The sequence below is a fragment of the Pseudorca crassidens genome, chromosome 18, assembly GCF_039906515.1.
Source record: "Pseudorca crassidens isolate mPseCra1 chromosome 18, mPseCra1.hap1, whole genome shotgun sequence".
Classification (NCBI taxonomy): Eukaryota; Metazoa; Chordata; class Mammalia; order Artiodactyla; family Delphinidae; genus Pseudorca; species Pseudorca crassidens.
Window position 1 is genome coordinate 73,562,151 of NC_090313.1, and position 22,608 is coordinate 73,584,758.

The 22,608-nt window shown below is 37.4% G+C and overlaps 1 protein-coding gene and 1 long non-coding RNA gene across 5 annotated transcripts in view; one reads left to right on the forward strand and one right to left on the reverse strand.

Annotated features, from left to right (window-relative positions):
* The window catches only part of LOC137211263 (uncharacterized), a 163,535-nt gene that overhangs the window by 36,741 nt on the left and 104,186 nt on the right, over nucleotides 1-22,608 (reverse strand). The window lies entirely within an intron of this gene.
* UBL3 (ubiquitin like 3) overlaps nucleotides 1-22,608 on the forward strand; it is a 70,808-nt gene that overhangs the window by 14,276 nt on the left and 33,924 nt on the right. The gene's annotated exons all lie outside the window — the stretch shown is intronic.

Consider the following 22,608-nt stretch of genomic DNA (forward strand, 5'->3'; position numbering starts at 1 on the left):
GAATATATTTCGTTTACATTGCATTTTTGTTCATGAAAAGGATTGACGAGTAATTTTTAACTTCTTGTAAAGTCTTTGACACTTTTAGGTATCAAGGTTATGCTGACTTCATAAAGTGACCTGGGAAATGTTTTCTGTTCTCTGAGTTTGTGAAAATTGATTTTATTGCATCCATAAATGTTTGGAAGAATTCACTGGTGAAGCCATTTGGAGTTTTCTTGTGGGAATTATTGATTCTGTTTCTTCAGTTCATGTAGGACTATTCACGTTTTCTATTACTTCTTTGTCAATTTTGACAAGATTTGCTTTTAAGGCATTTGTCTGTTTTATCTAAATTTTCCAATGTGGCTTACATTTTTTTACAGTATCATTTCATTATCTTTTTAATGTTTGTAGTATCTGTAATGATATGTGCTTTTAAAATCTGATTGTTGGTAATTTGTGCTGCTTCTTGATCACCATTGATTTTCAAAGAGCCAATTTTCAGATTTAAAAAGTTCTTTATTTTCTATTAGGTTCTGCTTTTACTTTCATTTCTTTCCTTCTATTTCTTAAAAAAATTAATTTGCTGTTCTTTTTAAAGTTTCTTGAGATGGATACTCAAATCAGTAGTGATCAGTCTTCTCTTTTTAATGTATGCGTTTAAGTCTATGAAATTTCCCTATAAGTGCAACTTCAGCTGGATCTCACGAGTCTGATATATCATATTTTTATTACTCAATTAGAATTGTTTTAAATTTTCCATTGTGGTTTCTTTGATGCATTGGTTATTTAGAAGTATATTGCATAATGTCTAAGCATTTGGGGATTTTCTAGCTATATTCTTATTGTTGATATCTAGTTTAATAGTACTGTGGTCTAGGATCATTCTTTCTCTGATTTCAGTTGTTGGTAATTTGTTGACACTTGCTTTCTGGTCAGTGTTAGCAAATTAAGTGTGGTGTGATTAATATCATGTAAGTCAAGTTTATTAATCATGTTCAAATCGACTGTATCACTACCAACTTCTTTGTCTTTTTTATCACTTCATTGAGAGAAATGTGTTAAAATCTCCAACTGTGTGAGGATTCATCTATATGTCTTTTTAGTTCTCTCAAATTTTTGCCTTATATATTTTGAGGCCAAGTTCTTGGTTGCAAATAAATTTACAAATAAATTTGTTGTATCTTCCTGTTGGATTGATCCTTTTATCATTATCTCTAGTAATAATTTTTGCCTTAAAGTCTGGTTTTTTTGGATATTATATAGTACCTTTTTTTTTTAACTTCTCTTTCCAGCTATTTCTTTAAAACCTTTCTTTGTCCTTATAGCTTAAGATGAATCTCTTTATGCATCATAGTTTTTATTTTTTTTATTGGAGTATAAATGCTTTGCAATGTTGTATTAGTTTCTGCTGTGCAATGAAGTGAATCAGCTACATGTATACCTATAATCCCCTCCCTCTTGGACGTCCCTCCCACCCCCCACCCATCCCATCCATCTAGGTCATCACAGAGCACTGAGCTGAATTTCCTGTGCTTTATAGCGTGTTCCCACTAGGTACTTATTTTACGCATGGTAGTGTATATATGTCACTCCTAACCTCCCAATTCGTCCCACCTTCCCCTTTCCCCACTGTGTCCACATGTCCGTTCTCTACGTCTTTTTGTCTGTTCCTACCCTGCAAATAGGTTCATATGTACCATTTTTCTAGATTCCACATATACGATATTTGTTTTTCTCTTTCTGTCTCACTTCACTCTGTATGACAGACTCTAGGTCCATTCACATCTCTACAGATGACCCAGTTTTGTTCCTTTTTATGGCTGAGTAATATTCCATTGTAAATACGTACCACATCTTCTTTATCCATTCGTCTGTCATTGGACATTTAGGTTGTTCCATATCCTGGCTATTGTAAATAGTGCAGCAATGAACAGTACATGTGTGTCCTTTTGAATTACAGTACATGTGTGTCCTTTTGAATTACAGTTTTCTCAGGGTATATGCCCAGTAGTGGGATTGCTGGGTCATATGGTAGTTCTATTTTTAGTTTTTTGAGGAACCTCCATACTGTTTTCCACAGTTGCTGCACCAGCTTCCATTCCCACCAACAATGTAGGAGGGTTCCCTTTTCTACACACCCTCTTCATAAGCTGGGATTCTTTTTTATTTTTAAATAAGTTTATTTATTTATTTTTGGCTGCTTTGGGTCTTTGTTGCTATGCGTGGGCTTTCTCTAGTTGCGGCGAGTGGGGGCTACTCTTCGTTGCGGTATGCGGGCTTCTCATTGCGGTAGCTTCTCTTGTTGCGGAGCACGGGCTCTAGGCACATGGGCTTCAGTAGTTGTGACACATGGGCTCAGTAGTTGCGGTGCATAGGCTCTAGAGTGCAGGCTCAGTAGTTGTGGCACACGGGCTTAGTTGCTCTGAGCCATGTGGGATCTTCCCGGAGCAGGGATCGAACCCGTGTCCCCTGCATTGGCAGGTGGATTCTCAACCACTGTGCCACCAGGGAAGCCCTAATTCTTTCCTTTCTTTCTTGGACTATGAATTCACGTATGTTAGGTCATTTCACAGTTTTCATACTATTTTTACCCCCTCTGTGTATCTGGATATTTTTGCTGAACTATCTTCAAGTTTACCTATCATATCTCCTCTGTCCAATATCCAGTTATACCCAATTATTGAGTTCTTAATTTCAGTTTTTGTATTTTCAGTCCAAAACCTTATACAGATTCAAGTTCTCACAGTGTTTTACCTATTTTCTTGAGCATATAAACATTGTTGTAATGTTTCTGTCTGATAACTCTAATACCTGCATCACCCATGAGCTTATTTCTGTTGTCTGCCTTTTTATCATTTGATCCTTTTTTCCAGTATGCCTGGTAATGTTTTATTAACGTTGTGATGAAAAATTATGAGGATCAGAATGATGTTATCTTTCTTCAGATAGAAAAATATTATTTCTTAAAAAATTTTTAAATTTATTTTTTTGGCTGCACCGTGTGGCACGCAGGATCTTAGTTCCCCTTCCAGGGATCGAACTTGTGCCCGCTGCAGTGGAAGTGTGGAGTCTTAACCACTGGACCGCCAGGGAAGTCCCAGAAAAATGTTATTAATATTCTCTGGCAGGCAGTTAGGACAACATTGATCACTTTGATTCATCAGTGATTGATAAGACATAAGCCTGAATTCCGGGTAATCAGGAAATTCAAACAGCCTCTTAGCACGTAGCTCTTTTGAGGTCTCATTTAAAAGTCTGAAGTATTTACCAAGATGCCTCTTCCTTGGCAAGCCCTGAATTTTAAGTATTGTGAGGCTGATGAAAGTTCTGCTCAGCTTTTAGCCTCTTTGCAACATCTTTTTGAGGAGTTTTCCTGCACTTCATTCCATGTTCAGCACATTCCTGGAGGGCAAAAATTGAGCAGAATGATGGGCTCATGCTTTGTGGTTCCTTTTTATCTGGGATCCTCAATTCCTAGCTGCTTTGGTGTGGTACAGAATTCCGATTCTTGTCTTCCCAGCCCCGTGGGACTGACAGAAGCTCCGAGATGCTGCTTTCTGCTTGGCCTGTATACCCCGTAGTGGTAATCGGCAAATACCTCAAGGGAGAAGTGGGGACCTTCTATGTGTCTCCCTCCTCAAGGCTCCTGACGTCCTGGCTCTCTCGGTTGTTCTCTCTGTTCCTTTAGATAGCTCAGTTTGTTTGGTATTTTATGTCACTTTTATAGTTGTTTTCAGTGGGAAGTTTGGTCTGATATTGCTCTTCCCTCACAGCTTGACCTAATTGTCCTTTCTGTCTGTGCTTTAGTGTCCCCTCCCTCCCTCCCTCTATTTTGGCTGTAGGATCACCAGGTTTTTTTCCTCTCGCTTCTATCCTAATAGTAGCTATGAATAGCTAAAATTAATTAAATTCTTAACTGTGTTACTTACCATGGCACCATCAGCCAAGCATTTGCTTAAGTCAGACATCTAGGAGTCATCTTTGATTTCTTCCGTTCCCTCATCCCCCAAATTCAATCCATTTCAAACTGTATCTGGAATCCATCAAGTCCTCTTCATCTCCTTGCTACCACCATATTGCAAGTACCATCGCTGTCTCCTGGATTATGGCATTAGTCTTGGAACTAATTATTCTACCTCTTTTCACATTCCCCTGTATTACACTTTCCAAAAATAGCTCTAGTGATTTTTATGAGGTGTAAATTGGATCATCTGTCCCTCTGAAGAAAACCAGAGAACTTCAGCAGCTTTCCACTGAAGAATAAAGTCCCATAGAATCAAGTCACAGATCCTTACAGTGGCCCTTCAGAGTCCTGCATCATCTGGCTTTTGCCTGTCTCTATGATCTTACCTCCTTTGGCTTCCTGTGCTTCAGTTACACTGCGTCCTCTCAGCTCCTCAGAGGCCACAAGCTCTTTCCCACACTTGGGCTGAGTCTTTGTACGTATCAGTCCCTTTGCCGGGAATCCTTATCCGTGTACTTTTGTGCCCTACATGTATGGGTAATGACTTCTTAGCTTGCCTGTCCTCAGAGATACTTTTTCTGCCCACATCTAAGGTTGAATTCTCTCACTCCCTTGGTTTCTGACTCAGGACCCCATAGGCTTCCTCTGTGACACTTGTCACACTTGGTAATTCGTTTGTTTGTCTTTAGATTTATTTTAGTTGTCCTAGATTCTACGAGGATAGGTATATCTCTTTCACTGGCCACTGTAGCCAGTAAGTATGATGCCTTCTGTATTCTTCATAAATATTTGTGGGTTAAAGGAGTAAATTACATTTACTCTGTGTAAATTACATTTACACTGTGCCAAGTTAATTACTTGAAACAGATTTAATCCAACAAAAACTCTCAGAACAAGCTTATCAGGTAGGTAGGTGCTAGTATTAGCTGCATTTTATTGATGAGGAAAGTGAGACTTAATGATATTTGGTCTTTTTCCTGAAGCCAGCCAGCTAGGTGGGCCTTTTTGTATTCTTGGATATTTTTGCATTTCTAACTTTTGACCATTCTTTACCTTTTTAATGTCATATCCTTTTCATTATATCTTAAAGCTAATGACTGTGCTTATACTGACATTCTGGTATTTCAACTTCAGCTTCTTGCATTTGCTTAATGTTTTAAAATAGCCAAAATTTCAGAAAGGAAATTAGAAATTTGTAATGGAAGTTGAAAAGGTATTAATAGGATTTAAATACTTGAAGTGGTGGATTTGCAGTGTGGCTGTCGAGTATTGTGAGTGATTTTTCAAGCTATAAAGTCTCTCTCATTACTTTGTGAGTAAACAGAAAGCCTATGTTAAAATTAATTACATATATTTGAATATAGTATATATGAAACACATATTTGAAGAAAATATGTTTGAGCCTTTTGTACTTAAAGGACTGTTATATAGATTTTTACTTTTAGCACTCAATATAATCAATATAATTTCCAAGTTAGATATCAGTTTACTTCCATACTTATCAGTATATGCGTAGTAATCCTGCTATTTTTATTTCTTCGCATCATTCAGTCAATCAGCAAGTGTTTGTTGAGCAGGTGCTATATGCCAGGCACTGTTTTAGGCTCTGGTGTACAGTGGTGAATGAAGCAGACAAATTTCCTCCCCTAATGGAGCTTACATTTAAGTAGTAGGGAGACAGACATTAAACACAATAAATAAGTAAAATATATAGTATAATAGATGTTGGTATTTTTCCCCAGAGAAAAATAAAGCAGGAGAGGGGGTTGGAGAGTGCTGAGAGAGAACTCCTGTGCAGTTCAGTTTTAAATCATGCCATCAGGGGAGAACTCACTAAGATGTCGACATCTGCACAAGGGTCTGAAGGAGCTACAGCCATCCAGTTATCTTGGGGAATCACATTCCAGGCAGAAGGATTATGGCCTCGTTTGATTTCTTTGTTCCTTTTCAGTTTCTCTCACTGCCAGTCCTTCCCTTAAATTTTTGTGTTTCTCATGGTTTTCGTTTTCTGTCCTTCTCTGTCATCTAAGAGATCAGTATCTTTCCCACTAACTTGTGCAACAAACATCGGATGCCAGTGTACCAGATCCATCCTGTCAGTAGTCAGAGCTAACCAGTTTTCTCTAATGTCTCTCGGATGAATTTCCTGTTCTTTATCTCCACTACCTTCAGCCAGGTCTTCATACAGGTATCGTTCCTCTTTATCTACTGCTATTTATCTGCCTTTCACCCTTTTCCCAGGTTTGTCTTTTGAAAACACAGATCTCATCATGTAACTGTTCTACTTAATAACGCTTGGTTATCACTCACAGGCCAGGCTCCTTGGGTGGTGGCATTAAGGCTCTTAGCAGTTGGGTTTCAATCCAGCCTCATCTCCTGCTGTTGCCTGCTGTGTGTGCCCTGTGTTTGGGTTGTAATGAATCAGTCCTCTGCTTGCCCACAGATCTTTCAGTTAACATTTATGCTTCTCTCTTTCATCCTTGCTTAGCCTGCCCTTTCTGCTTAGGAGCACCTCTCCCCTCCCTTCTTGCTTCATTTCCACTGAATACTTGTTCTCGACTGCAGTGTTAATTCCTTGGTAATGCCTTAATTACTTGGTCAAGGACTTCATCATTATAAGTATAGCACGTGCTAGGAGCTCCAAACCAAAGGGACAGTTGAGGCAAAGCTGTTTCCTGGGAGGGACCAAGGGAAAAAAGCAGAGTAGCAGGACGGTTTTCTCCTTCAAGCGTTGCCAGCAGTGTGAAGCACCAAGTCCAGGGGGACAAAGCTAACGTAAATCCTGTTTAGGTTTCAGCATCTTGGTTCCGATGAGCCTAGGAATGCTAGGTAGTGATGAGTCTCAGCATTATTTGCTGTATCCTCATAACACCAGGTGAATAAGGCCCGGTCCACAGAGAACCCAGATAAAAGGATTGGAATTCCAGCTAATTGGTCTGGAGTTCAGAGCTGAGCCTCTTAATCAATTACTCTCTCATAAATGTTATTACCTCTATTCTAGCACTTGTAAATATTTTTTGTTTCTTCCACTAGACAGACTGTGTGCTCCTTGAGGGCAGAGAGAGGCCTTATCTTACTCATCTTTCTATACTTCTGTCCCTAGCATGTGCCTGTTGTATAGGGAATACTCAGTGAATGTTGAATGAGCACTGCAGCTTTGTCCAATAGAACTTTCTGCAGTGATCGAAGTATTCTTCATCTGTGCTGTCCAGTAAGGTAGCCATTAGCTACATGTGGCGATTGAGCACTTGCGAAGTGGTGTGTGACTGAGGAATGGAATTTTAAATTTTATTTAATTAATTTAAATGTAGTTACATGTGGCTAATGGTTACTGTATTGGACAGTGCAGTTATATAGTTTACATAATTATTTCTCTCACTGGACTAAAGACATCTCTGACAGTTTTTTCTTTGGCTTGTATTTCAAATGGTCCCAAATTGCTAAGCTTTTGCTTTTACTTTTTGTGATTTTTGTTCTCTCAGTGTCAGCATTCATTTTTTGCTACTGTCATTGTGTATACTGTCATCAGCCTTTCTTTTAACTTTCTGGGTTTTAGTCTACATGACATAGAAAGACATACGATCAAGCTAATGGAATTCTTTTAGAAAGAGCAAATAGTATAGGTACCTGGGAGTCATCTTTGACCTCTCCTTAAGTAAGAGGAATAGCCCTCTTACTTAAGAATGTGAGCCTTCTTTCGTGAGGGCTGTTCCACATTCTTACTGGAATAGCCCTCACGAAAGAAGAGAGGGCTAAAAATAGAAATTAGTGTGCATTAAATTGAAGAAAAATACCGATATGAGGTTACGTGAATTCATTGAGATGGGGAACAACCCAAACGTACAATGCCTCTATTTAGAGATAGGAGAGTTTTTAAAATGGGAAAAGGAACAGAGTTATTGGAAAAATAAACTTTTTTAAAAGTTTGACGCTCATGAAAGCCATGCAAGGAGAAAACCCAAGGAGGAGTAGGGGTGGACAACAGCAGAGGTTTCAGGAGGATTGGATGAGGACCAACTAAAGTCCATTTTGTGTAATTTGGTGAAGGTTGTGTGGATCTTAATTCATTGTCAAATATTTTAATGTGGACAAAACAGTGCTTTTGTTATAATTCACAGAGTTTTCTTCCATATTGAAGTGCTAGACATAGAAGAATTCAACATGTCCACTTTTTTTTGAAGTCATTACTATTTTTCAGTTTTGTGTCCATATCTACCTTTTCTCAACCTTTCTGTTTTTCACAGTATTTTGCTTTGCTATTATATATAATCTGGACAAACATTAATAATACTTGCTTTTTGCTCTGAAATTGATCCTTTTTAATCCTGCACAGGGATATTCTTTATTACCTAGTAGTAGGGTTGTTGGTTCAGTAGCCGCCATTCAGTTCATGCTTTGATGTTTCTTGTTTAATTCTTCATACCCAGAGAAAGACAGGTTTACTAAAAAATTGAGACATCTCGCCTCGCAGAGGTACTGTCAGACTCCTAGCTGGCATAGGAAGCAAGCAAACAGCTCTTTCATTTCCCAGAGTGCTGTCTGCCTTACTCCTTTGGGACTTAGGACAGGCAGCCAAGAGAAATAAGAAACTGGGAAAACTTTTTCCATAAATATCATTATTCTGAAGTAGAGATGGGTTCACTCTTAGGTTGTTTATAGTGCAGAGTGCAGATGTAAGCTTATTATTGTATTTTTATTTTCAAATTATTCCAACACACGAGTCATATCTGAAATCTCCTTTCTCAAGTAGAACCACTAGCTATATAGCTGAAGTCTTCCCGGACTAGTTCAAGTGGCCATCTCAGTTGGACAAAAGGGAGGGCAGTCTACCCTGAAACTGTAAAACCCTTTCTTGTTTCCCAGATGACTTGAATAACTTAGTAAGTTATAGTTACCTGAGACATAACACCAAAGATAATCAAAAGTACAGAAGGGAGATGTTCCAGAATAGGTACATCAGGTAGTACAAAGGCAGGAACAGTAGTACCCACTTCTACTCTTATCTGTTTGAAAACATAGTCGTTACCTATGTGGTCCTATAGTATTAATTTTAGCTAAGGCGTAACTTTTTTTTTAAGATAAACTACTTAGAAAGGTAATCATAATTGTGCATTATCAAGTAGGTTAGTGTGATTGCCACTTAGCAATCAATGAAATATAACTGATCTTCCACAGTAAGATGAATGACATTTATCCTTTCTGTGATGTCTCCATGTACTTGACCAGTGTTTTCTAAAAGCAGGTGTTTATCTAGCTTGTCTTATTTGCCCTTTCTTGGCCGTAGTCTATTTATTTTATGTATTTAGTTTTAAAAATGTAAACTTCATTGTTTTGTTTGTTATTGTTTTATTCTAATTCCGTAACTGATTAGAAAGCAATAGGATTATTGAAAAACTTGTAAAACATTTTAAAGAAAACAATACCGTTTATAAAATTCTTTTACTTAATATAAATACTGTTAATGTTTTTGCTCTCTACCCTCTAGACTTTTTCTCTGTGTGGTATATGTAAATGTGTGTATGTATACAGTTGATGATTCACTTTGAAATGTTCTGATTTGGGGAGGTCTTAAAGATCAAATTTAGCTATGTGTAGTCTTACACATTCACTCATAAGGTTATGTTTACTCTTAAGAAACCTTTAAGTCTCCGGTTTTTTCCAAAGAATAAAATAGCTTTATATTTTAATGGGTACCACTTTTGCTTTATATTTATATTTTTAAAAATTATTTTATTTAAGTATAGTTGATTTACAATGCTGTGTTGGTTTCTGGTGTACAGCACAGTGATTCAGTTGTACAAATATATGTATTCTTTTTCATATTCTTTTCCATGACAGTTTATCACAGGGTATTGAATATAGTTCCCTGTGCTATACAGCAGGACCTTGTTGTTTATCCATTCTCTATGTAATAGTTTGCATCTGCTGATCCCAACCTCCCACTCCATCCCTCCCCCAACCCCCTCCTCACCCACCACCGGCAACCACAGGTCTGTTCTCTATGTCTGTGAGTCTGTTTCTGTTTCATAGATAAGTTCATTTGCGTCATATTTTAGATTCCACATATAAGTGATACCATATGGTATTTGTCTTTCTCTTTCTGGCTTACTTCACGTAGTATGATAATCCGTAGGTTCATCCATGTTGCTGCAGATGGTATCATTTCATTCTTTTCTATGGCTGTGGTGTGTGTGTGTGTGTGTGTGTGTGTGTGTACACATACATACACACATACATTACACCACATCTTTATCCATTCATCTGTCGATGGACATTTAGGTAGTTTCCATGTCTTGGCTATTGTAAATAGTGCTGCTATGAACTTAGGGGTGTATATTTATGCTTTTTATTTTTTTATAAATTTATTTATTTTTGGCTGCGTTGGGTCTTCGTTGCTGCACACTGGGCTTTCTCTAGTTGCAGCGAGCGGGGTCTACTCTTTGTTGCGGTGCGTGGGCTTCTCACTGCGGTGGCCTCTCGTTGCGGAGCATGGGCTCTAGGTGCGCAGGCTTCAGTAGTTGTGCCGCGGGGGCTCTAGAGCGCAGGCTCAGTAGTTGTGGCGCATGGGCTTAGTTGCTCCGCGGCATGTGGGATCTTCCCCGACCAGGGCTCTAACCCGTGTCCCCTGCATTGGCAGGTGGATTCTTAACCACTGTGCCACCAGGGAAGTCCCCATTTTTGCTTTTTAAAATGCAGTCGTCTTTCTGGGGATTCTGTGGAGTCTAATATGGAGTGCCATTGACTAGAAATATTTTGCTAATTTTATTTGGTAGCTCCCCTAAAGTCAAAGCAAAACAAAAACTCACCTAAATCAGAGCACTTTATCTCAGTAGAATCAAAGAAGGAGGAGTTTGAGTTTATTTATATTTGAGTTTTGCAAGAATGCTTAAAGGCTTTCTGATCTTACAAAAGGACTCAACCTTTTTTTTTTTTTTAAGTTTTTCCCTTCTCCAATTAGTACTTTGCTTTATCCTGTTCTAGGTTTGGAAGTACATATATGATATAAAGATAACGTCTATATACATGTTTATGGTATGCAAGATTTTTTAAAAGAATAGTATACTTTAAATTCTATTTATAGTTTACTCTCCAGTCCACCTGTCAAAAGTAAATAAAATAAAAACAAGTCTCTGAGTGTATGATTTACAAAATTTATACGTTCTGTTTACTCTTTAGAAATCACATTTGTGTAAAGGTCATTGACTTATTGAGTTCCGTCTCTGCCAGTTCATAAGCTACTTTGTCTGCCAGATATATTCAACCAACACAGCATATTACAGTGATGTTATTGTTAATTATATCACAATTAAGAACATCAACACTATTTCTCAACAGTCCTGAATGAGATTAGATTTCTAGATCTTCTAATTTAAGTAATTTAACAAAGGACTTTAGAAGACCAGTTGCAATCACCTGGCAACTATTTATAAAACTCTTAATTTCATCTGAATTCCTTGAGAGCCACTGTTGATGATTCTATTTTGGGGATTTTTATGTGCAATCAGAAAATTCAGAATATGTATTTCTTTACAAAGTCAGTACACAATACTATAAACTGAAAGTAGGTTTAAGGAAAGTCAAAGTTTATATTATGGCGTTGTATTAGAGAAATATTAATTTTTCTGAAAGATTTTTATTGGAATACTAAACTTTGCTATCTGTGGAATACATATTCACAATAGAAAATGGTAGAGAATTCAGCCAAAGAAATTAGCGTGTTCTTTTGGAAAGGACTGAGTCTTCAAGCCCCAGGTGAAATTTAATATCTGCAAAGCAATAGTAGCACCATCTCTTACTTCATTTTAAAGGTTTTAAAGTTGGACCTACCAAGAAACTTTGTCAGAATAGCTTCCTGAGCAATTTGATTAGTTACCAAGAACCGTGACTACTATGAGATGACTTTGTACAGTTATAAATAATAAACACAGTTTCAGTCCTGATACGTGTTACAGCTTTGTTACGTCACAAGGGAGGTATTTCACTTTTCTCTGATGAATTTAGTGTAATAAATCAGGTACTACAAACAATAGGTTTAAAAAAAAAACCCACAAGTAGTATCAGATATACTGAAACATTGCTCAGATTTCAGTCTTTTATAACAAGGTCCTTTTGGAGCCTAAGTCAATAAGCCTTCTTGTCTAGTTTCTGTTGTTTCCAATATGTAAATACAGTTTAGCTTAGTTAGTATTGAGTGCCCAGGTGGGCAGTATTCCAAGTGTTTCACACACATTAATTCAATAAAACTTCCCCACAATGCTATGAGCTAGGAATTATTATTATCCCCATTTTAAAAATATGGAAACTGAAACATGGAGAAATTAAGCAATTTGTTGGTGACTGATGGAACCAGGATTCAAATCCAGGTATTCTGTCTCCAGAGCCTGTTATGTGAGTATAACATCTCTGGAATTCTGGGAAGGTGTACTGTATTATTCAGTACTACTATGTACATTAGAAATGAGCCAGTTTCTTTTATGTACACATGTAGTAAGATTGCAGAGCAAAAAGGGAGCATTTATTTAACAAATAATAGCAAATCAGGTAAAGGGTCTCCTTTAATATCTTTATTATGCAGTTGAGTTTATTGTTTATATCATGGTTGTAGCCTAGCATGTTGATTTGAACAGTGTCCATATCTGATTCTTTAGATTGAAAGAACAAAGGAGTGGAAGATAACGCAAGGGAAAAAAAACAACCTTGAATTTAATATTTTTAAATGTCTAATACTATTTCAAATATAGGAACCATGAATGTAAAATAAACTCTAAGACTGCAAGGAATCTGGGAGTAGTCTAAATCCAGAATTCATTCTATGTTACTATAAAAAGTCTAAGGACCTCTCAGTGAGATCCTGCTTATCTCTGGTACATCTTTTTTGCAGGGTCACTAACATACCGCTATCTTCATTAGAGAAGCTTCTTTCCAGAAAACAAAGAAAATACCATGTAAGGGGAATACTATAAGTTTAGGAGACGTTGTTAGGCTTATCCAAATACCGTAAATCATTCTATTAAGCTTATTTGTAGAATCTTTCACATTTCTGAAGTGGTTGACATTTTATCCTTGCAGTTGTCTATAGAAAAACTTGGGGGGTAGGGAGTGGGGAAAAGGGATTATTACCCTTGAGTTATTCCTTGTGATGGAGGTCTCTGGCCTTTTAATCAGCCTTTAACATTAATGAATGTTGCTCATTAATTCTTTGGTGGGGGTGGGGGGGTTCTTGAATTCTTTCTAAATTGTTTCTCTCTAAATTACTTAATATAATTCTCTTCTAACTTTCCTTTTTTTTAAATGATGTTCTTTCTGGTTGAAAGAAGAGTACATTTTATTTTATTTTGGAAAACTGCTCATAAAAAATAAATCTGTATAATTTGCAGTGCCCTAGTAGTTTAATTCATTATTGTAAATAAACAGTAATTATCCAGGATGGATTACAGAAAATATATAACTGTTTTATTATATTAAGTCTTCTAATTCTGTGGATAGGTAGGTTAATTTCTTCCGGATTTGTAAAAGTACCATTATAACACCCACCGTAGTTCATGGACTTGGTGGAATCTTTTATTCACTGGTGGCTGTATTTCTTTTAAACTCTATAATCACGTTTCTTTATTCCCGGATTTCTGGTATGGATGCATACTGCAACAAAACACCTTACTTGGCCTTTCTCTTCCGTGTTACACTATGAATATTTCTCATTTTCTGTCCCAAAGCTAAATGACCAGCTTTACAGTTTGACTCAACTCCTTTAGATGACAACATTAAGAGTCCCTTAGGTGGGATTTTGTAAACACTTATTTTAAGTTTTATGAAAAATTTCAGATATTTACAGAAATGGAGAGAGGAGTATAATGAAACCCCCATGTATCCATATTCCAGCTTCAACAATTATCAGCTCATAGTCAGTCATGTTTACTTGCTTTTCTTGAATGATTTTGAAACAAATCCCAATTATCATGTTACATGTGATATTTGGTATATATGAAATATATGATAATGACTTTTAAAACAACCACAGTAATCATCACAGCTTCACAATTAGCAATAATTACCTAATATTATCAATCATACAGATATAAAAGCATATAAAGACAAGTTTTTATGCTACCTTTTAGTAATTTTGAACTGAAGGCACTGAAAAATTTAACATTTCAAAATCTGTTTAGCATTAAAGTGATTTTTGTCTTACGAACATTGAGAAATGTTGAAGGCATAGTATAGCAAAGTTCTTTTCTAATCCTACTTTAGGCAATATTCTTAGAGTTCTCAGTTTTTCTCTCTTACCTCTAAAAGAAGTAAAATGTATTCTGACTTTGGTGTCAGCATATAAAAACTTAAACATTGGCCACTAACGTTGAGCACAAGCGCACTTGTGACATACATATTATGTGAAGTAAGACTTTTTTCAGTAAGTAAGAAACTATTTTTGAAAGCTAAAAAAATTGCCTAAAGATTTAAAAATAGTTCTTGGACAGAGCAATAGCTTTCAGGTGATTGATTGGCTTTAATCTGGGAAATCATTAGGTTGCTATCTTCCTTTTTTATCGGAAGGAAAAGGAAGAAAATAGTGTTTATATGTCTGGTCAGTGACCTAAACAGTTTGTTCTCTTTTTCCTTTGCTCTGCAATAGGTTAGTAGTCATTTAAATAATTGGTGTTAAGTGTCTCTGAATTCCTGTGGTTTGAAGGCTTTGCAGATACTATTAACTTTCTCTTCCTGACTGAAGAGGATGTGTGTGATAGTATCTTTTTTCCTTAGTCCAAATTTAGACTTCTTGATCATGAATTAGAAAGCTTGTGAGTATATCTGAACTAGAGGTAAAGTATGGCTATTTTCTTATTTTTTAGCTTTATTTTGCTTCTTCCTTTTCTTCACTCCTTTATGCAGTTAAGGGTGAATGGAGAGCTAAAAATAAACATTTGCAAACAGTTCAAGCTAGAGGTTATTTTTCTATAACCCTTGAACTGAATAAAAGCAAAAGTTTAAAAAAATTCTCTGAATCAAGTTTCATTTGGAATCCTTGGCTTACAGAGAAGGCATTTCTTTATGTCTGGTTGCCACTCATGCAGCTCTCTGCTCTCCCATCTCTCAAAACCCTGACCCAGTTCTGGATCCGAGTAGGGATTGGCCACATGTGCAAGTGTATCCGTACATGTACATGTGTACCTGTGAATTTGCACTTGAATATCCCTTTTAACAACCTTGATGACCTTCCGTTGGCTGGCGATTTTTTTTTCTCCTATGATTACTTTCTGCTTTTAGAGTTGGATTACAGGTTGACATTCAAAACATCACAAGCCTCTAGAAACCCTGTTTTTTTCTAATACATTTAAGCTCTTTTGTTTATGGCCCTTTCCTTGTGCCTCCCCTGACCCATTCTGCCATTACAATTACTGCAACTATCCTCCTCATCACACATCCCCAACCCCCAAGAGTGGGGAGGGGACTGTGGCAGTGATTAAATCACAAGAGCAAGCCTGGACAACTGAAATCATATTTTTAAAAATTCAAGGTTTCTGCTGCTTCTGCAGATCTGTCAAACAGGAGGCAAAGTAAACAGAGGAACTGAAATTTATTTATTGAAATTTATATTTTTATTTTAAACATTATAGCATACTGAGCTATGTAGTAGTAGCCTTTCCCCGTGTTGACATCCAAAGTCTAAACTAGAAAATGCTTCCGTTCCTTTATTCCAGAATGAATAAAATAAAGCAGACAAGAAATTAAATTCATGTATTCACCTTCTACGTATGATTTTAAAAATCGAAGTGGTTTAGCATTTAGCACTGTAGCTTGGAATTGAACAGTCCTCAGCACAAAATGTCCAGGGATAAAGAGGACACAGCATAGCAGCATTGCCACAGTTTTGTCCTGCTCTTGAGGATCGTTACATGCAGCCAAGGTAATTCATGTTCCATGTCTTGAATCAAGATATAATACAACATAGGATAGATAACCCCTAATTTACCTAGTGGCTATATAGCAATCTCTGCTGTGCAGAGTTTAGCCAAGACCAAGAAAATAACAATGAAGGCCTCTAGACAGCAATTTTTATAATCAAATTCTTATAACCAAATTGATTTTGATTACAAGATTTCCAGAGGTCAACATTGATGGCATAGTTGCTCTTATTTTAGACACAGTTTAAAGCTGATTATCTTAGCCCATAGCAAGAGAGAAGCTCTCTGGGTAGCCACAACAGGCAGCTTCTATTATAAAAAACTCTTTACTATTAGTTGGTTCTAAAAGTAAATTCCCTAAATTCTGTGATTATATTTCATAATCTAGTAAGTTCAATACCTTCAGTGCTTTAACTGAGGAGAAGAAGGGACTCTATGCAAAGTAACATAATAGGATTCCGCATGCCGCGGAGCGGCTGGACCCGTGGGCCATGGCCGCTGGGCTTGCGCGTCCGGAGCCTGTGCTCCCCAACGGGAGGGGCCCCAGCAGTGAGAGGCCCGCGTACCTCACAAAAAAAAAGAAAAAAAGTAACATAATAATAGTAACATTAACATAATTAAATAATACTGAAAAGAGAATTCCTAGCAAGCATTCTGAAAGTTTAGGGGAAAATGTCCCTGAGCACCTACCTAATAGGTCCTAAAGGCATCAGTGTGTGATAAATGAAATTTATAATGGCTCCATGCAGGGACTGGTTATTTGATAAATATTGAAAGCTTATCTCCATTAGAAATGTATAGATTAGTTGGCCCCAGAAGATAAAGTTAAGAAAGGACTGTATGGGTTTTCCTTTATTGCATTAAGAGAGTTTTCCAGACATCTTCCGCTGCGTGCTTTTCTGTTTGGACTGGAATCCATGTAACCAACCTGTGAATGATAAAGCCAATTGTTTGCCCAGGTGTGGAACTCATCTAGTAACTTAGAGTTAGATCTCTATGCAGTACAGGAAGCACAGCTTCCTGAAAATTTCCACAAAATGCCAGTAATGTTGCCTGAATTTTTGTTTTGTGGTTCTGAATTGAGAAGATAGTACATATTTGGGGATTAAATAGTATTCAGAAGACTGAGAATAAAACAAGGATGTTTTTAGCTTTGCAGTGGGTTAAATATATGCCTTGACTTCTGGCCCTCCCAAATTTATTCAGCAAACTTCTAACTTGGTAAAGTAATTTTAATCTCTTTGATTCCTTTTTCCGTGGCAGATTGGTAATTCATGGTAACTTCTCAAAGTATGTGTATTTACAATTCTATAGCCTCCAGACTAGAGGATCTCAGAGGTTTGAAGCCCATGTATTATAAGACGTATTTCCCCCATCTACTTTCCACTTGACTAACTCCTATTTGAGATCTCGGTGTAGGAGCCCCTTTTCTCTGGGATGCTGTTCTAGGCCTTTTAGGTCTGTGTTGGTGCTTGTTGGCTCTGTGCCTGTGAATGACACAGGATTTCTTGTAGTGCTGAGTTACACTGGATTGACATTTCACTTGCTACTTTGTTTTGCCTGGGGTTGGGTCAGTTCATGTGGGTTAGGAACTAATAATAATATTTTTTAAATGTTTGCTCAACATGTATTTAATGGAATAAGGATAAACTAATTTTATTTTCATAACATTTCCACATAGAAACAAATACGTTACGGCTTCATTTCTGCTTGCTAAAGCAAGGTCAATTTTCTAAAAAAGAATTAGACAAAACATTTCCCAAGTTTTGGTAGTTTTAATTCATGAATTTTCTAAAGCAGAGAGCTTCTTAAAGGGCATTTAAAATTTAGATGATAACATTTATTATTCCTGATAAAAATCTCTATACTGTTCAGTTTTAGAGCTTGAGCTGACCTTAGCCATACATGGACCGTATAGTCCAGCGGTGCTTTAGTGTCCCTTATAGACCTGAATTCCTAGACAGCAGCCCCCCTCGGCCCTGCTTAATCCCACTCTGGTTTCCCCAGTGAGAGCATGAGACCTGTGCATCTTATTCAGCCTTGTATCTTGGGCCTGTTATGGTGCTTGAAAAAGAGTAGGTGTTCAGTGACTCTGATGGATTGTTGAAAAAGTATTAGTTTTTCTCCCCTTTACCCATGTGGAAAATTTGGCTTGGAAAGTCAGAATTAAAATCTTTATTATTGTTTCTTATTACATAGTTGGTGTATACCTATATGAAATGATCTATTCATGTGAAGAATAGAAGCTTTTAGCAGGCTTTCAGATTGTTACCATGAGTTTCATTTCTAGATTAAGTTTTCTGTTTGGTAGAATATAAATTTGTTCTTCTTGGTAACATCTGTAAGCCAGTTGGTATGCGCAGTTTAGTTAAGGACTTAGTAAAATAGGTATCTGCCGAAAGATCTTTTTGCGCTTATGATATCTGAGGTAATTAAACAATCTATACTTATCATACTGGCTGTAAATGAATGAGAGAATTTCACAAAATCTTTAGTCAAATAACACATAATTTTTTTTTTTAAACCTTCTAAGTTAGACCTGAAACTGCTGTTTCCTTTTTGGTTAGGCTTAATAGGAGTGAATTCCCATGAGTGAATTCAAGGAGCCTGATTTGGGTTCCTTCTTTTGTGACTCTGAACATTATTTCATTAGATAAAGCAGAACGGTGTCACTAATATTCACTAATGGCACCTTTGTCCTCTAACGATTTTCATCTTATTTCACAAGTGACTCTGTTTCTCCTTCTCCAAAGTATATGAGAGTGCCTTGAACAACATGGGTTTGGACTGCATGGGTCCACTTGCACATGGATTTTTTAAAAATAGTAAAAACCACAGTACTACACGATCTGCAGTTGGTTGAATCTATGGGTACAGAACCATGGATACGGAGGTACTGTATCTATGGAGGGCCGACTGTAAGTTACACTCGGATTTTCAACTGCTCAGAGGGTCCAGACCCCTATCCCCCCATGTTGTTCTAGGATCAGCTGTATTGTGATGTGTTGTTTAAAGGTTGCTTTATTTTCATTGAAAAGAATGAATTATGCAGAGTAAATTAGAAAATGAGAAATAACAGTTTAAAGAATTGAATACAATTTTCTATATTTAATTTAACTAAGTTTTGTTTTTAGTGTTTATCTAAGCTTTGATGCTTATTGAAGGTTATTTCCTGCCTCACTGCCAAAAAAAAAAAAAAATTTGTGACTTTCTAAAAGAAAAATAAAATCTGGGCACTAGGTAGAGAAGTGTTCCTGAAGAGTCTATACAATTAATAAAGTTTGCCTCTTATTTGGCTCTGAGCTTCCTGTGGGCAGAGCAAGAAGAGGTGCCTCAGTTGTAATAAGATTAGCATTGTTCCTAAAATAAAACTATACCAGTTGCTTAGGAAAAGGAATTTTCTTCCTGACACTGAAGTCTGAGAGAAATTTCAGACTTACACATGCCTTTCTAAAGGAGACATTGGGTAGCACAGTGAGTAGCTCTCTCCAAGTAAATGTAATAGAGAGTTTTAAATAGCATAACTCTTGGTCACAATTGGGTAAAAATGATTCTTTAAAGAACAGTACTGTCCAACAGAAATAGAATGCAGCAATACAGATAGTTTAAAATTTTCTAGTGGTCATATTAAAAAAGTAAAAGAAATGGGGGAAATCAATTATTTAAATATATTTTCACTTAGTATATCCAAAATTTATCATCTTAACATGTAACTAGTATAAAATTATTAATAGTATTTTACATTTTTTGTACCAAGTCTTTGTAATCTACTTATAAAACATTTCAATTCAGATGTTAAATTTTCATTGGAAATACCGTCTGTATTTAGATTTCATAAAATCTACATTTCAAAAGTAAATTCACACACCCACATTCCAGACATAAAGTTTTCCTATAACTGAATCTCACATCAGATTTTAAATTTAAATTAATTTCAAGTCTTCAATAGCCACGTATGGCCAGCAGCTACCTTGTTGAACAGTGCAGCTGTAGGATACCTACAGCAGAAAAATCTTACCCAGGGGTACATATCAGCGTCACCTGGGACCTTCAACATGTGCTCTCGGAAATGAGTCAGTAGGTTTGGGATGGTTCTTGGTGTATGTATTTTGGAAAAGTTTCACAGATACATTCAGATTTATACTTAAGAATTACTGATCCAGAAGAGAAAATAAGTTGCATATACTTAAAGTAACGTAACCATGAGTTTACAACTAGGCTTTCAGTTAAGAGTAGCAAAAGAGCCACAGTGAAGGTATTCTGCATTTGCAGCCTGAAAATTCTTAGATTGAATTTTGAATTGGCTAATTGCTGCGCTGATTTGAACGGGAGGGTTTATGTGGGGAATAAAGTAAAGGGGGTGGAGAATGGTGAGTGACTGTCAGTAAATGACTGGAGAGAATTGTGGGCATCAGGACATGGTCCCTGTGGCTCCTTTGGAACAGTTCTTGAGGAACACAGGAATTCAGTTAGGCCCTTTAAGAATTGATAAGATTTAGAAGGGAGAGCATTCCAAGGACAGGCACATTAGTACAATTTCAACCTATACTGGAGAAGAAACTTGGAAAGGAGATGCAAAGCCAGAGTAAAGGAGGAAATGCTACACTTGGCTATTTGAAAGGAGGTAGGAATGCTTTTTGCTGGGGGGAAAAAAGAAAAAAAACTTAAAAAAATAGTAAATAATAAATGACTTTATCAATAAAGACGCTTAACTATCTTAAATCTGGAGAAGGGCAGTCTGGTTTAGCAGTTGGTGGTACCGTCCAGCAGCCAGGGTTTCCCATTATTGGAGATGGGCTTTTCATCCTTGTGCTTGTTGTCCTGTGGCTTCAGGATCACATGTGGCTCCAGATATCACAACCAGTTCAAAAGGCAGGAAGGGCAGAGGGCAAGCGTGGTGTGGAGGGCATGGCAGGGACAGCCCAGCTACCACTTTCCTTCAGCACTTTCTTCTTATCAGCAAAGGGTTTCATTTCCTAGGAGCCCCCACCAGTCTTCCTTGTACCTCATTGTTCACAACTAGATCACATGCCACTCCTAGTTGCAGTGGAATTTGCTATAGTTCTGATGTCTTCTTGTATTAAACATTGCTTCTTTTCAAAATACTCTTACTGAGGAAGGAATGAAATGAACATATCATGTACCTGCTAGCATCGTGTTTAGCTATTATGGCTTAAAACAAGTGAGGGGTTTACATGCCTCCTCCAGCAAGAAATCTGGAAGGTGGCTTTTTAGGGCTAATACAGTGGCCTGAGACTGCCCTCAAGGAACCAGGCTCCTCCTGTCACTCCACTCTACTCTCCTTAGCCTGTGGATTTCCTTCCCGTGGTCTAAAGATTACTGTAATTCCGAACATCACATTATGTTCCAGGTGGTGAAAAGGTGGAAGGACAAAAGGCTTTTCCTGAGCAGCACTTTATTTGAGAAAGAGCCCTTCCTCCCCAGGTACTTTAACCTGTACCCCATTAACCTGAAGTTGTCAAGGGCCCATGCGTACATTGGTGCTGGAAATTTGAGTATCTCTTTCAGGCCTTTATTGTAGAGGCTGGAAATTCATAACTGTTAACGGTGAGCAAAAAAACACACCACCAGCATAGTAGCCAGCCTTTCAAACAGAGTAGCTTTGTGTCCCCGTGTGTCCTGTGTGCAGCTGGTTTTTCCTACAGAGTGCTAGTTCTTCATCATAGTTTGTATTATAAACAATATTGGTTCAAATAAGGTAAATCATGTTCTTTAATTGAATTTAAAACATCTAATTCCTATGGAGAAAACTCACTTTTGTAGGAAAAATGGCTGTGTTTTCACTCAGTGGGATATAAGAAGTCATTAAATATTTACAAAGGTTGTGCACAGAATAGACTGCACGCCACTGAAACTGTTCTAGGTCATTAGTGATCTCTAGGTTACAAATCCAGAAGACGCTTCTCTGTCTTCATCTTACTCGACCTCTCAGCAGAACTTAAAGTAGTATAGCATCTGGTCTTCCTTTAAACACTTTCTTTTGGTTCCCATGACCCCACACAGAGCTGTCTTGCTCTCTCATCAGCCCCTCCCTCTCAGTTTCCTTTGCCAGCTCTGATCTGCCTTCTGAATGTTAGCCTTCTTCAGGGCTCGGGCTGGGCTCTCTTCTTATCTTATTAGCTACTTTATCCTACAACAGCCAAGGTGATCTGCAGTGGAACTTGGATCATGTGCCTCCCTGTTTAAAACTTTTAAATGGTTTCACAGTACATTCTGAGCACTACTCAGACTCCTCCCGGCCTGTGTGGGATCTGGCCCGTGTGCCCTTCAGCCTCATCTGTACCAGCCTTCCTCGGCTGCTAGGCTGCCCTTAGCGTTCGTGTTCTCTTTCCTGAAATGCACAGGTTTTTCCTTTTCTTCCTTGAAGTCTTCATAAACGCTGTTCCCACTGCCTGGAGTGTCCTACTGCCTATTCTTTGTGTTTCTGGCTGCTAGTTTAGGTCTCAGTGTAAGTATCATCTCCTCAGAGAGCCCTTCAATGAAACCTGCCTAAAGCTCCCTGTTCTAGAGCCTTGTCTCCTTTATAGCACTTTCTTACAGGTTATCTTTTGTTTGTTTGCTTGTTTACATACCCAGTGTGTCCACAGTAGGTGCTATTTTTTTTTTTTTTTGGCTGAATGCATGATTAATACCATGGAGAGATTCTTAACATTATCTTGAGGAAAAGAAAAAATTTATATTCTATTGAGCGTGATCATACTGTGTAAAAAAAATGTTAATAGTCTTTAGATGGTGGGA